Source organism: Stenella coeruleoalba (genome assembly GCF_951394435.1).
Source record: "Stenella coeruleoalba genome assembly, chromosome: 3".
Lineage (NCBI taxonomy): Eukaryota > Metazoa > Chordata > Mammalia > Artiodactyla > Delphinidae > Stenella > Stenella coeruleoalba.
Genome location: NC_137148.1, coordinates 18655615 through 18672272, shown reverse-complemented (window position 1 = coordinate 18672272; position 16658 = coordinate 18655615).

Below are 16658 nucleotides of genomic sequence, written 5' to 3'. Positions count from 1 at the left end.
GCTCATGTAAAATTTTTAACTTTAGATCTCTTTCTCATGTAGAGTTGAATACTAAGTACATGAATAGTCAGCAAATAAATATGGTGGATTTTATTCCTGGGGTTTTGCTTGTTTGCTTGCACTCCACCTAATATGATTTGCTTCAAGAATATTCAATATATAGTTATTCTAATTTATAAATAAAAACACAGGACTCCTATTTTATAGTATGCTTCATTAAATTATATTAAATAGAAAAAATTCCAGGCAATTTTTAAAACGATGAATTTATATTTACATAAACTGCAATTTTCCCATCCAAGGTAGTTAAATAGAGTGACTTTGATGTGTAACATCTCTTAATTATTTTAAAGATGCATATTATTTTTTAAATCTCCCCTATGTCAGAAATTAATCATGGGGAGAGAAACTCAAACTCTCCTCCTGGGTCAGAATAAGGGAGGACCTAAGTGGGTTTAGTTCTGAAAGAGTTGTTTTAGTTTAAGGCTGAAGGCATGAGAATCTGGTCCCCCAAATATCTTCCTACTTCTCAACAGATAGAAGCCTCAGTTTCCCTTCCCTCCTCCTCTCTAACCCTATCTCTGTAGGAACCCTGGAATGAGCTCAATTAGTCTAATAGTTCATAAACCCTTTACTTTAATATGAAATTAAAATTAAACTGAAGGATTCACAAATAGAGCTTGTATATATTTTGAAGAACATTTTATTAGCCTAATCACATAAGTTTCTATTAATTTTCATTTCCATAATTAAACCCATGATTTTATATAGTTCTCCTGATCCACGGTCATACCGTAAGCTATTGCAGCACACCAAGCAGTGGAACCCTGTGAAGCCAACTATATTCTTAGCAATTAAGAAGTTGAACATTCAGGTACAGGAAAGTAAATTTCCACAGAGTAATGCTAATATCTGTGTCAAGTCTGTTCTCTTTCATCCCTGCCTTTCCCAAGTAGAATTTTGGCCCTGAGGTATTTTGTGAGTCCTACTGTTCCCTTTCTAAAAAGGTAAGAGAAATTGGTGGCCTAGCTTTCTAGTGAAACTTTTGCTTCTTCTATATTCCACTCATTGTTTTCTCCTGTTTCTAGAGTATCACCAACGATTCTATTTCTGTTCTAATTCATATAATTGGAGCATCCATCTGCATTCCTTATCCTTCCTTTAACTCACAGTGCTGAATTTAGCGTCTTTAAAGTATTTCCTGACTTTAAATCTAAAATCTAAGTAGCTCTAATATTTCCATGACTTTGCTACATAACACAGACTGGCTTTGAGGTGAAAAGTCCATTTTCTCTTGAAAACTGAGGTTATAGGAACTCACATTACATAAGATTGTCATAAATGGTCATACATTTTTTTTCCAGAACCTCAAAAATTTAAGAAATGTTTTTCCCTATGCAGAGACATCTACGTATAAAATTAGTATGTAAAGCCATCAACAACTCTTTCCCTACTGGACATATATATTTCATGATTGATTTACATAGGCCTGAGGATTTTCATCGATGAATAATTAAAATAGTTTCAAAATTTGAGAAATATTCCTGTATAAATACAGATGTAATTATATAGGCATATGTGTGTGGACAGACAGGAAAAACTGAAAGGGATTCCTTCTAAAGGCAAATTACAACGGTGGCCTTGCAGGTCTCCTAGAAGAAAATCTACCCTGGGTAAAAATCAAATCTGTCATGACCCGCCTTAGCCGGAGGTCTGAGAGGACAATGGCTTCAGGTACAGCATGACACCTATTACTCGGATTGCCTCAATCCAGACACATTCAACTTTTGTAAGCATTCACTGGAGAACAAAATTATAATACTTTGGAGGCCATGCAATCTTCAAATGGAAATTTGATAAATAATACAGAGGACTAAAAGAGCCTCCCCTTACACCTTTCATATGGGAGTAATGAGGTTGGATTCCGAGTTGACAGTTTGAGGGCAGCAGGGCACCTACCTTCCTGAATGGTATGTCGGCAAAGCCGTGGGCTAATCATGGCAGGAGGCAGGAAGTCAGGAGCTGGTGCTATCAGAGGCAGCCTGAGAAGGCAAACTGGCCAGGTTTATTAGCGCCTTGTGATTTCTCTGCAGACTGTGAAATACCAGCACCAAAGGTAGCTGTACATACATATTAACAAGAATTTCTTTGTTCCCACTGGCAAATGAGCCCTAAACTCACAAGGAGTGCTTTTTAAAGTGACTTGATTTGACAGTCTGCTTGGCACATAGAAGTTACTCTACTGATTATTTTCAGAATGAAGGCTATTTCGGTTCTTTGATTTCCTCAAAGCAACTGAAACGACTCTTCCCTATTAAGGCATGCTGGACACAGTAAATTAAGCTGGGAGAAAGAAGAACTTGTAAGGACAGGTTCAGAAAATGCAACATTTGCCTTAGTCTCTTGGATGATTATGGGACTTATTATCTAAACACTGAGGTGCAGCTCTGACCAAACACACTGATTAAAAGTGAATTTTCTGGTGCCAGCTCACAGCTCTCTTAAGTACACTCACTGCTTTGTGTATAGAAACCAAATTTGAGTGTATGCCTTTGCATCTGGAATATTATAACATCATTAATTTTATTATAATTCTATTATTAGTGTCATCAATGGCAGAACGAGGATTATTTGTTGCCCAAATGCTTATTACACTGAGTTTTTAAGTTAAAATGACCAGCATTGTAGGGAATTCTCATCTAGATCATAATCAGTTTAAAAAAACAGTACAAATATGTGACATTCTATGACTTTCTTGGTATTTGTGGCTATATTACTATTTTTTTAAATATATGTGTGTATATATGTATGTATATGTATATATACTTTCATTGTGTATATATATATGCATATATATACCCATACGTAAATATATATATCTGTGGATTCGAGTTTGTTTCCATTAAAAGGTGCAAATAATATTTGTAATAAAATATTTTTTAGGCTCTCGTTTACCACTTGGTCTATGTTCTGAAATTGTGCACCAAACTCTTTAAGGTGGTACAGGTCTCTTCCATAGAGTAGCAATATGCTTCCTGGCATCTGGACGCATATAATGTTCCACTAACATTATCTTTACATTAAAAAACAAAATTGAATATCCCAAGGCGTAGGGAATAATAATAAATTATGTAATTGACCCATAGTACCTGGCACATGTTATTTGTTTAATTTCTGTCTGTTTCCCTACTTATACACAATTATGTATCACGATTATAGAAAACCTAATTATAGACTTTGCACAGATCTATATAGTGGTACATCATTTCTTTGTCCTTCTTTGTTTTAGTAGTTTAAAAATTGAACATCGTTAGAGTCAATTCCATGGAGTATGGTAGATACAGAATTAACTTCTGAAATCTGAAAACATGAAGTATATTTATAGAGTAGTGCACTGGTTTCAAAAGTAAATAAAGAGAATCAGTCGCATTATACATTAGACTGGTATTCAGGAATCAATCTTTTAATTTGATAGCAAAATTCCCTTTAGTTCAGTGAAAGCATCATTCAGTCAGTCTTAAGGGAACAAACTAAAATGATATTGGAGTTAAACTGAGCTAAGGGATTACATTAGCGCTAGTAAGATAGATGAAATTAATGCAAAATATATTTTTATGTTTTTCAATGTAAAGAAGTCCTTCTGCAAATTATCCCATTTAAATATATTCTACGATGTTTATATGTATTTGGTTTTGTGTGTGTGTGTATGTGTGTGTGTGTGTGTACACAGGCTCATTTGAAAATTGATTATTTTTTATGTGAACCTTATACTAATGAGATTGTGACTTATTTAATATATTAATAGTAAAACTACAAATTCTTTAGCATTTGCTTAAAATCTTAATATTATGTGAGTATGTGTTGGAGATAGTTTAATAATTTTGGCATCCTCAATTCATGTCGTTCATTTCTGGCTGGTGCACTTACCGATATTGATCTACCTGTCTAAAAAGGCTTAAATAATTAATAATAAGATCTGGAGGTGGCATACATCACGTTCTTTTGTCAGGACATTGTCTTTTTTCACTCCTAGCTAGAAAAGAGCTTTAGAAATGTAACCTCCAGGTGGGTGGTTCTGTGCCCACTTAAACCCTAATACTATGGAAAGAGAGAGAGATTAGCTGTCTTCAACAGGATTTGAAAAAATGGAATTTTAAATTTCTGTTCCAAATCTCATTCATGGAGTTTGCAAAAGATGCTTGGCAATGCAGTCACCCAGTTCCTTGAGTGCAAACCCTGAATATGACATCCTTGATTACTTCACTTCCTGTTTCCCTACCAACTTGCAATCTTTCCCGTGACCTCAGTGACCTCTTATGTTTATGATCTTTCTTCACCTCTTCTTTTGGCATCTACATTCTCTAGGTTTCTATTTCATCTCATCAGGTGAAACTTTTCAATCCTCTCAGGCAACCTTTGGCCCCTATTCCCACTGTGTACACTTTGGAGTACACTTTTCTCATCCTCCCATAGCCGGCAAACTCTCTCTAGATGGGATACCGTCCAATACCATCTATATCAGTTTGCTAGAGCTGTCATAACAAAATACTACAGACTGTGTGGCTTAAATAGCAGAAATGTATTGTCTCCCAGTTCTGGAGGCTGGAAGTCCAAGAACAAGGGTTTGTCAGGGTCGGTCTCTCTTGAGGCCTCTCTCCTTGACTTGGTACATGGCCACTTTCTCACTGTGTCCTCACATGGCCTTTCCTGTGTGCATGTGCAAACTTGGTGTCTCTTCCTCTTCTTATAAGGGTACCAGTCATATTTGATTAGAATCCCACCCTAAAGGTCTCGTTTACCTGAATTACCTCTTTAAAGAGCTTATCTCCAAAAATGCTTATATTTTGAGGTACTGAGGGTTGAAACTTCAACACATGAATCTTGGGCGGTGGAGGGCGCAATTCCACCTATAACACTGTCATTTTTGAAAAACCTGATTACTCTCAAACTTAGGTTCAGATTTCTTAGCTCCAGATATATACAATGTCTTTTGACTCTGCAGGTGTGATGTGTATTACATATCTCACTTACTGGGTAGAGACTGTATTTTCACCAGTAGAATGTTCAGTGTTTGGAACAACAAGTACTGCAGAATAGGTGCTCAAGCAATATCTGCTGAATATATGAACTGAGACAGAAAGGGTACGGTGGTGTTTGCTAGAAATCAGAAAATAACATTTACAAAGAAGTAAATACAGACGTTTCCTCTCTAGCTTGACAACATACTGTATATAAGTTTATCATTATTATTATCAGCGTGTGATTCTTGCAGCATTCCAAATGGATAATAAAGCACAGTGAATGAAATAATCCCAGTGAATAAACTTCATCAAATACCCTTTTCAATCCACACACCTATAGGTAGAGTGAAAATAAAACTAAAAGCCTAAGAACACATGAATAAATGAATAATAGTGAATGTATATATTAATGAATAATAGGAAGTTAAAATAAAACAAAAAGCAAAGGTCCATTTATTTTTTTAATTCTTATTTCGTGGAGTCATCTAACTTTTAAAATTAATGTCTTTATTTTGAGATGATTTCAGATTAACATTCAGTGTAAGAAACAGTACACAGTTTCCATGGATCCTTTACCCAGTTTACCCCAGAATTTTGCAAGACTACAACAAAATATGACAATATATTTTGATACAAACAAGATTCAGAACATTTCTGTCACCTCAAGGATCCTTCGTGGTGCTCTTTTATAGCTACACTCACTTTCCACCGGCCCCCATTTCCTTAGTCAACCCCTAGCAACCACTAGTGTGTTCTCCATTTCAACAATTTTATCATTTTAAGGTTGAAGATCATTGTCTAAATGGAATCTGAAATATGTAAACTTTTGGAAATGACTTTTTCTTTTTTTTTTTCACTGAGCATAATTGTCTGGAGATCCACCTAAGCTGTGGCATGATCAGTAGTCTGTTCCTTTGTATTTCCTGTGTAATATCTCATCATTTGGATGTACGGTATTGTGTTTAGTGATTCATCCTTTGCAGAACGTTTAGGTTTTGTTACAGTTTTGGGCTGTTACACATAGAGATGCTGTGAATGTTTATTTATAAGTTTCTGTGTGAATGTACATTTTCCTGTCTCTGGCATAAATGCCCAGGAGTGCAGTCTCCAGGTCATAAAACAGTTGCATGATTGGTTTGGTTTTGTTTTTTAAGAAACTTGCAAACTGTTTTCCCGAGTGTCTGTACCATTTCATATTTACACCAGCAATGTTTGAGTGATTCTGTTTCTTGGGAGCCTTGCCAAAATTTTGGTGTTATCAATATGTTTTATTTTATTTTTCATAATTTTATTTTAGCGTTATTGAGATATATGAAAAATTGCACACATTTAATGTATACATTTTGATGAGTATGTATATGTATAGATACCATCACCAGAATCAATGTAATAAACATAGTCATCACTTCCAGAAGATTTATTGTGTCCCATTAACTTTGCGTGTGTGTTAAGAGCACTGAGCATGAGATCTACCCTCTTAATAAGTTTTTAGGTGAACAACATTGTATTGTTAACTGCAGGCACTATTTTATGTGGCAGATCTCTAGGTGTTATGCATCTTTTATCACTGTAATTTTATACCCCTTGAACGACAACTCCTTTCCTGATAGTTGTGTAGTGATAACTTGTGATTTTAATTTTCATTTCCTAATGAGATTGTGAATTAGTGCTGTTTTATTAACATTTTTGTATTTCTCCACCGAAACTATCAGATATTTCTTTTTGGGAGAGGTTTCAAAAGTACATTTCAATTGCCATAGAAATGTAGAGGGCTATTCAAATTATCTGTCTCATATTGGATGAGTTGTAGTGGGTGTGTTTCTCAAGGAAACCATCCATTTCATCTAAGTTTTCTAATGTATGTATTTAGAGTTCATAGCATTTTCTTTTTTTTGATGTCTGCAAGTTCTGTTGTGATATCCCCTGTTTCATTCATGATACTAATAATTTGTGTCCTCTTTTTCTGTCAGTTTTGCTAGAAATTTTTCAGTCATATTTGTCAATCAACTTTACAAAGAATCAGCACATTTCTACATTTGTTTCTATATATTTTTTCTGTTTTCAGTTTCATTGTTTTCTGCTCTTATTTACATTATATCCTTCCTTCTGTTGGCTTTGGATTTATTTTACTTTTTGTAGTTTTTTCAGAATAGAGCTTGGGTGATCATTTCGAGACTTTTCATTTTCTTTAATGTTTTTATTTAGTGCTACAAATTTCCCTCCCAGCAATGCATTAGCTATTTCTAACAACTTTTGATATGTTGTATTTTTATTTCAATTCAATTCAGAGCATTTTGTTATTTCCCTTGGAGCTTCCTTTTTAGCCCACAGATTTTGTAGAAGTGTGCTGTTTTGTGTCCATATGTTTGAAGCTTTTCTATTATCACTGTGTTCTGAGGACACACCCTTTATGTTTTTAATTATTTTAAACTAGGTGAAGTTAATTTTATGGCCCAGAATATGGTGTATTACTGTTGTTGCATACCATGCTATACGAGTTAATTAGATCCTGTTGGTTGGTTGTGTTGTTGAGTTCTACATCCTTGTTGATTTTCTGTTCAGATATTCTATCAACTGTTTAGAAAGGAATGTTGAATTATCTAACATTAACTGTGGATTTATCAATTTTTCCTTTTGGTTCTATCAGATTTTGCTTCACATATTTTGAAGCTCTGTTGTTTGTTGTATATCAATTTAGGATAACTACGTGTTCTTGTTGGATTGACCCTTTAGTCAGTATGGAATATCCCTTTGTCATTTGTAACTTTATTTTCTCTGAAATCTTCCTTATATGATATTAATATAGCAATTGCTATTTTATTTTGATTAATATTTACATGATAATTCTTTTTCTAGCAGCCAACCTAAATCATTATATAGGAACTTTCTTGTAACATATATGCAATGTTTTTAAATCCATTCTGCCAACCTCTGTATTTTAATTAATGTATTTAGGTAATTTATGTTTAACATACTAATAAGTATAATATTGTTGATATGTTAGGGCTGCCATTTTATTTTTGTTGTTTGCTTGTTCTCAGGTTTCCTTTCTTTCTTTTAGTTTCCTGCCTTTCTACGGGTTACTTGAACATCTTTTACAATTCCATTTTTATATACTTAACAGTGTTTCTGAGTGTGTCACTTTGTATAGTTTTGTATTGGTTTCTCTGGGTATCTCACTATCTATCCATAACTTATCACTGGTGTGATATTTCATCAGTTCAAATGAAGTGTAGAAATCTTCCTTCATGTGCCTTAGTTTCCTCCATTTATAATTGTCTTAAATATTTACATGTAATAGAATACACCAGACAATTTATAATTTTTGCTTCAACAATCAAAGATGCTTTAGAAAACTAATGAGGAAAAGGTAAATGTGTATTCATATGCTCTTACCTTTCTATCATGTATTCTTCCTTTATGATGTTTGAAGATTCCTTCTTCTATCATTTATTTTCTAGTTTGAGATGTTTCTTTAACCATTCTTTTAGGATAGGTTATTGGTGATACATTTTCTTACTTTTCATTCACCCAGAAATGTTTTGATTTCTCTATAGTTCCTGGGGTATATTTTACTGGATATAAAATTCTGAGTTGACAATTCTTTTCTTTCAGTACTGGAAAAATATTGTGTCACTTTTTTTCTGGCCTCTATGGTTTCTAATGAGACACCCACTGTTATTCATCTTGGTTTTCTTTTATAGGTAAAGTATCATTTCTCTTTTGCTGCTTTTGAGATTTTTTGTTTGTATTTGTTTGTTTTTAGTTTTTAGAAGCTTGGTCATGATGTGTTTTCAGGTGGATTTATTTGGGCTTATCTTGTATGGAGTTCATTCAGCTTACTGAGTCTATAGGTTTATATTCTTTGCCAAATTTAAGAAGCTTATAGTCGTTGTGTTTGAGCACTTTTTCAGTTTATCCTCTTTCTTCTCTTTTTCTGGGATTCCAGTGATGTGGATACTAGATCTTTTGTTATAGTCCATGGGGTCTTGAGGCTCTGTTCACATTTTTTCCTCTATTTTCTCTTTGCATTTCATTCAAATAGCATAATTACAACTGTTCTGTGTTCCAGGTCACTGATTCTTTTTTCTGTCCTCTCCATTCTGCTGTTCAGCTCATCCCCATTGTTTTTTTTTAATTGTGTTTTTCATTCCTAAAATAGCAGAGGTTTCCACTGAGACTGTGGGTGGAGTAAAAGTCAGTTTCATTACCATCAGTGAGGATGAAATCCATGCTCCCTATTTGACCTTCTCTGACATAACTGTGCCAGAAGGGATGGGGCACCTGGTATAGCCTGACAAGTGTAGATGTCTTGAATACCCACTCAGCCTTTCCTGGGATGAGTGAGATGGGGCAGTAACTTTTTTTCTGTGGTATTTTGCTGAATTACAGCAGTTATTACCTAAAGTTTCTCTTTCACTTAACTGACCCTTTTCTGGTCCTTTGGTTGGAAAATGCAGGCTTTTGCTGAGGATTTTTCTCTGTACCCATTGGCACTTCTGGAGCGCCAACTCCCTTAGCTCCAGTCTGTAATACACAAGGCCAAAAGGAAAACCTAGAGAACATATCATTGTGTCATTTCGTGGGTCTGAGATCCCTAGTTTATCTTCCTTTTCTCTCCACCCTTCAGAATCTTCTATGTTCATTTTGTATATAAATGCTTGGGATTTTTATTTGGACTCAGTGGGAGGAATAGGGAAATAGACATCTACTCCATCTTTCTGGAATCAGAGGTCTGATCAAATCATTTAATTTGAAAACTTGATATAACTTTAAAAGTTCAACACTCCAAAAGCTGCTAAAGGTCATTTTATACTTTAGAAAACCCAAGCAGTAAAGTGAATTGTCTAGTCCCTGTCTCAGGGGAACTTGTTAACAGAAAAGATCATGACATTGTTCAATAATTTTTTTTCTATATCATCCTGTTTCTTTAAAATTTAAGATAAAGCTAATTATAGACAATGGTACAGTTTTATTAAAGTCACTTTTCATTGCACAGATTCATATACGCCATCTTTGTTTCTCTCTCTCTCTTTATTCTTTTTAGTCCTCTTCATCATTGCTTAGAGTAGTTACGTGATGCGAACAACTGATTACTAAAACCTTTAAGAAAACTGTTAGTCCTACAATCCTGGGTCCTGAAACTAGAGAATATAAAGCCAAGCTTCTAGTGTTTCTTAATCTGTAGGAAATAAGCAGTATCATACAAAGGCAATTACGTTTACTGGGTCAACATAGCCCAGTTGGTTTACCCCTTCAGATTCTGGAAACACGGTATAGAAGCTAATGTTGTCAGACTTGGATTTTAGTTCTCATTCTGTGTGGGGTTTAAACGTAGCTGTTGTGCAGGCTATGAACTCCTCTTCTCCATAAGGTTCCAGTAATGACTGTCTTCAGGATTATTAAAATGATTAAATGAAATGATGTTTGTTAAGCACATAGAAAAAATTACAAATGTAATAAATGGCAGATATCAGACATTACAGTCATTTTAGGGTTTTTTTTTTTTAATTTGGAAAGTGAGATGATACATAATATAAGAAGCTTTTGTTTGATTGTAAGATGTTTGTAACATCTTTAAATAGTACAATTGGTTGAATCTATATGTGTTTTTGCTATGAGAAGTTTTAAAAATTTTCTGGATTCATTAATTGACAGAAGTTAATGATACGAAGTCACCCTGAAAAAACATGTTTTTCCTCAGCATTGATGTTTTAGAGACTTATTATAATGGTAAGAAAATGTGGTAATGTGATAGGTCACCACAAGGCAAGTTATAGTCCCTGACACTGACCAGCTGTTCAGCTTGTCATTAAAAAGAAATTACTTGGGCTTCCCTGCTGGCGCAGTGGTTGAGAGTCCGCCTGCTGATGCAGGGGACATGGGTTCGTGCCCCAGTCTGGGAAGATCCCACATGCTGCGGAGCAGCTGGACCTGTGAGCCATGGCCGCTGAGCCTGTGCGTCCGGAGCCTGTGCTCTGCAACGGGAGAGGCCACAACAGTGAAAGGCCCGCGTACCGCAAAAAAAAGAAATTACTTTACAACATAGAAATCCATCCTATCCCTTCATTCAGGATATACCTGCCCCATAAACCAGTCAATACATTTGTAAAGAGCATCTGATTCCACAACATATCCACTCAAAGTAACCTATGTTATCTCATGATTTCTAAACATACAGTTTATTTTTAACTACAATATATAATATTTTAGCAACGATGTATTTCTGAATGAACTCTCTTCCTCCAGCCCCCACTTTTCTTGAGAAAAGGAGTGCATATCTACTTCTAAATCCAGTGTAGTTAGGGAGCCATTCTTAAAATGTTTCAAAAAAGAAACTAATCCAGTTATTTGTGTATTTGCTCTTTTTCGCTTACATCTTCTAAGCTGGCCCTTCGTGCACATAAAATTTTTAGGGACACATCATACTTGGATGTATAGACACCACTTATAAGTCTTGTAAAATGAATACAAAACAGGAATGTATTTTAAAACATTACAGCCTGCCTTCTTCCAAAAAGAATTTCAGGCAAATTTAGTGTGTTTTAAAATGTGACAAAATAACATAAACTAGGGAAATAATATTTTAAGAAAACTTAAAAAAAGACCTGGCAATAAAGTAGAGGGTTTTTCAGCTATAAAATATGCAAATAATCTAAGAATTACATCCATATAATTAACCAGAATACCATCTGAGTTGCCAAGGAAAATAATTTTCATTTTCATTACTGGGTAAGAAGGAACATCTGAGACTTCAGATGGTGAAAGGGTGACTTTGCTCTAATTCATGAAGATCAGGACAGCACATTTCAATATGATCCAATTAAAAGGAGCCCAGGGACCATCCATGACGATAAAAGGCGACTACGATTAAAGCTTGTGTTATTTAGACATTGTTATTCACACCATAAGTATCACCATGTGCTCTGCAAACTGCAGTGTGCCCTCAAGGTGGTCATATGGATCACAAGATCAAACTTTTTCTATTAGATGCATGCTATGGGACAGGCTTGCTTAAAATGAAAGGAAATTTCAACATGTCGAAAAGGATAATGTCAAACTGGGGTATTACCAAATTAGACATAAAAGTTTTGGTGAAATGAAACACTATACCATGATTTATTATATTTTGGTCTGTTGTTTTTAAGTCTTGATATTTATTTTTGTCTGTTTGTCTGTTTGTTTATTAATGGGAGGACTTGGGAGCCAGAGCATTTACGATAGCTTTTTTATTTGATTCGGTCTCCTCAAATGAAAAATCTTGTTGAAATGGCTAATTTTGGAAGAATGTTGACCAACAGAAATTATCTAACAAGGTACTTGTTGGTATTTGGGGGAACTCACTTCGAAAGAGAATTCCCTGATGACCTGCTCTAACCCTAAATCATTGTACATTCAAAAACTAGAGTTTAAGGCTCGTTGGTTATATCTGAAAGCTTACTCACATTTGTGTTTTAAATATTCCAAGATTTACATACTTTTATGCACTATTTCTTGTATTTTGCGCTCTTTTCTCTCCCTTTTCACTTTCTCTCTATTGTATACCTGTGACTCTTAAGCATATACATTTTTGTTTTTTTTATTAATCCTCTACATTCTTGAGATATTTAGAAACATGCATTGTCTTCTGATTTTTGCTAAACTGATAGGTTACACAACAACTTTAGAGAACAGGGAGATGTTTTGACTACTCTCTTTGTTACTGGAACTAAATTTTCAGGCCAACCTCAGTACATAAACGGCACTGACCTTTGTATTTCCATGTGAGTTATGGTGTGGTACTATAAACCTTGTTTGTTAAGTGACTTGCAGCTCTCCCATTATTGAATATGTTCTATTATATTGTATAATATAATACTTTCTCTATATCTGCTTTTCTCTCATTTAGAAAATATTATTTTTTTTGTGGGTGTGTGAATATTTGCACTTAGGGCATTATGATAGGCTGAATAATGGCCTTCCTGATATGTCCATATCCTAATTCCTGGAACCTGTGAATGCTACCTTATTTGGAAAAAGAGATTTTGCAGATGTTTTTAAGTTAAGCGTCTTGAGAGGGAGATTATCCTGAATTATCCGAATAATTAAAAAGCTGAGTCAGAGTTGGAAGAGAAGGTGATGGGATGAGGGAAGCAGAGATTGGGGTGATGTACTCTGAAGATGCAGGAAGTCAAAGAATAATAGTGGCCACTAGAAGCTGAAAAAGGCAAAGAAAGGGATTCTCCTCTGAGTCTTCAGAAAGCATCCTCCTTGTTGACACATTGACACTAGCCTGGTAAAACTGCCTTCAGAATCCTTCAATCCAGACCCAAAGAGACCAAATGTCTGTTGCTTTAAGCCACTAGGTTTGTGGTAACATGTTACGGCAGCAACAGGAAACTACTGCAAGCATAATTTTTTTTTTTTTTTTTTTTTTTTTGCGGTACGCGGGCTTCTCACTGTTGTGGCCTCTCCCGTTGCGGAGCACAGGCTCTGGACGCGCAGGCTCAGCGCCATGGCTCATGGGCCCAGCCGCTCCGCAGGCATGTGGGATCCTCCCGGACCGGGGCACGAACCCGCATCCCCTGCATCGGCAGGCGGACTCAACCACTGTGCCGCCAGGGAAGCCCATATTATTTTTATAAAAGGAAAAAAAGGCTTTATTGAAATTTAAATAAATATTTCTTTTAAATATAGTATATTTACAGAGTTGTGCAGCCATCACCATAATCTAAATTTAGAACAATGCTATTACCCTTAAAGAAATCCCATGTCTATTCTTAAGAATATGTGTTTTTTTTAATCAAAAATAACATAACTGCTATTTAACATAGGTGGTGGCATCCCATGAATAATTAGGCAAAATAATTCAGCTTTTGTTAGGAATCGAGTAGGGAAGGGTATGGAGGTGAAGGTGAATAAAAACCTTTAGGGAAATCCCTGTGGTTCTGGGCCACTTAGAGTAATTCTGTTTCATCTACAACACCCACTAATAATTACAAATTCAGTTTAATCTTAGAATAGAGAGTAAATTTAGGTAAATCTTTTTCTATACATCTTGCTTGTTTCAAAAAGAATTTCAGATGTCTACCAAAGAATCCAAAATAAAAGCAGGAAAAACATATAGAAATTAAAATCTCACTACAAAATGTGGCAGGGACTCAAGCTGAAACTTCACACCTTAGTGATCCATATTAGTTACCTGAGTTGGAACAAAAGTTTGTCACCAAACTTTTTTTTTTTTTTTTTGCGGTACGCGGGCCTCTCACCGTTGTGGCCTCTCCCGTTGCGGAGCACAGGCACAGGCTCCGGACGCGCAGGCTCAGCGTCCATGGCTCACGGGCCCAGCCGCTCCGCAGCATGTGGGATCTTCCCAGACCGGGGCACGAACCCGTGTCCCCTGCATCGGCAGGCGGACTCTCAACCACTGCGCCACCAGGGAAGCCGTGTCACCAAACTTTTGAAGATTAACGTGAAAGGGAACTCTTTTTCATCAGAGTCTTAAATAACCTCATATAAAAATAAGCTAATTGTCCAGGGAAAACATGATACTTTTTGGTATCATAATGAGAGAAGTATTTATTCTGAATGCTCACCTGATGAAGACACTGTAATAAAGTACAATCATTCATCCACAAATATTTATTCAGCCTACTATGTGCCAGACATGGACACTAGGTGCTTGGGATGCATTAAAGAAGATGCAGATAAAATCCCCTGCACTCAAGGCCCCCAGATCCCTTCTGGCAGCCACTGTAAAGTCCTTTAAAGAGATTTGGCAAAGAGTCACCTAAAGCTGGCAGCACCACCCTACAATCACAACTTAGTAAAACCAATTATAAAGACAGACCGGACTGCGTCCTTGAAAATCATTTAGCGTCATAATTCTTTTAGTAAATTTTGGCCGACATTGATTTGAGATGAACTCCTTGGCAAATGCCAGAAATAGAGCTCTTTTATGTAGCCATGGGAATTCAGAGCCATGTTCCTTAGAAATAGTCAAGGTGGGGTTAGGGTTTTAATCCTTTTACGGAGGCTTAAAATCTCAGTAAGGCCATTTGGGGTGAGCCGTGGGGTGTCCACATTCAGAGCTCAACTTCTTTTGAGAAAATTGTTTTGAATCAGCTTCACCCATAGAGCTGTGGTGAGAAAGGATTCCAGATCCATTCTGTAAAGCAACTTTGTTTCGCTCAGAAATAGTATTTGTAGTAGTGCATAACTAAATAGGGTTGAATGAAAACAGCACCTTAATAAAACACCCACAGAATTTCACATTAAAAAGTGATATTTTTCTTTATGAAAAAATAGCCAAATTTAAAAATGTGGCTGCGATTTTAAAACTCTAAGATTTTTAGTGCAAGTACATTTCAAATTGTTTTCCTCACTGTCTTTATCCCTCATTTTTAGCATATTATCTTATGTAGCAGTGAGGTACTTGATTTTTCATATAAATTTTTGAAATAACTTGTTTAAAACAGGTTAATTATTTTGCCAGTAGGTAAAGTAGCCAGACATCTCATTTATCTGACCCCACAAACCAGACTTGTAATAATTATAATTTACTGAGTACAAACTGTGTGCCAGAAACAGTAAGTGACTTGAATCCCCATTTAATTTCTATTATCAACAATGTTTTACATGTTTGGTAAATAAAACTCAGAGAGGTAAAGTAACTTTGCTGATGTCACACAGATGGTTATTTGGCAAGCAGATTATTTAACATTTTTCAATGACTAAAAACACCTCATTTGGGGGACTTCCCTGGTGGTTCAGTGTTTAAGTCTCTGTGCTTCCACTGCAGGGGGTGCAGGTTCAATCGCTGTTTGGGGAACTACTAAGATCCCACATGCCACGTGGTGAGGCCAAAACAAAAACAAAACAGAACAAAACAAAACAAAAAAACCCACCTCGTTTTGAACCAGTTGATTTTTTTGTACGTCCATTTCCAAACTCCTCTCTTTCTCCCTCTCTCTCTCATGCTCTCTGAATCTCATTTTCCTTAAGCCTCAAGTCATGTCAGTGCCCACATATACCAGGTAGTTCACTAGGCATTGTTCACATAGATGTTACACTAGTATTACTAAAGAGACAAGTTAACTTGCTGAAGTTTTCGCTTGGTATGGAGCTGGTTCAGAGTTGAAAACTGTAAACTATAACTGTTGGGCAGAAGTGTTCTTATAAGAGAGTACACCTTTACCAGGCTGATGTGAAGGTGGCATGAGAAAACATTAGTGTCAGAAGAAAGAGCCTGAAAAAAAAAGGGTGAAGACCTTGAAGATCATGGCACAGAGACAGGATTAAAGTTCAACTGGTCCAAGAACAGGTGTTTAATTAGCCAAAGCCAGTGTGGACCTATCTAAAAGGCAGGGGGGCATTGGTATGTAATTTAAGAAGTGCATCAAAGAAGAACTTTCACGCATAAATGAGGGCAAGAAAATGGGCACAGATACGAAGAACAAAGACAGCTGAGATTAAGACAGCAGCAGCGAAGCTATAAAAGATGTAGCAGAAAAAAAAATTAAAGCCTCAACATTTATTAGACCTACTGAGTGCATGCTTCGATATGAGAGTGAGGTGTAAATGCAATAGACTCGGTGACGTGTTCGCAGACACCCTTCAAAGAAGGACTTGGTGTCCAGCTGTGGCCAGTAGACTGCC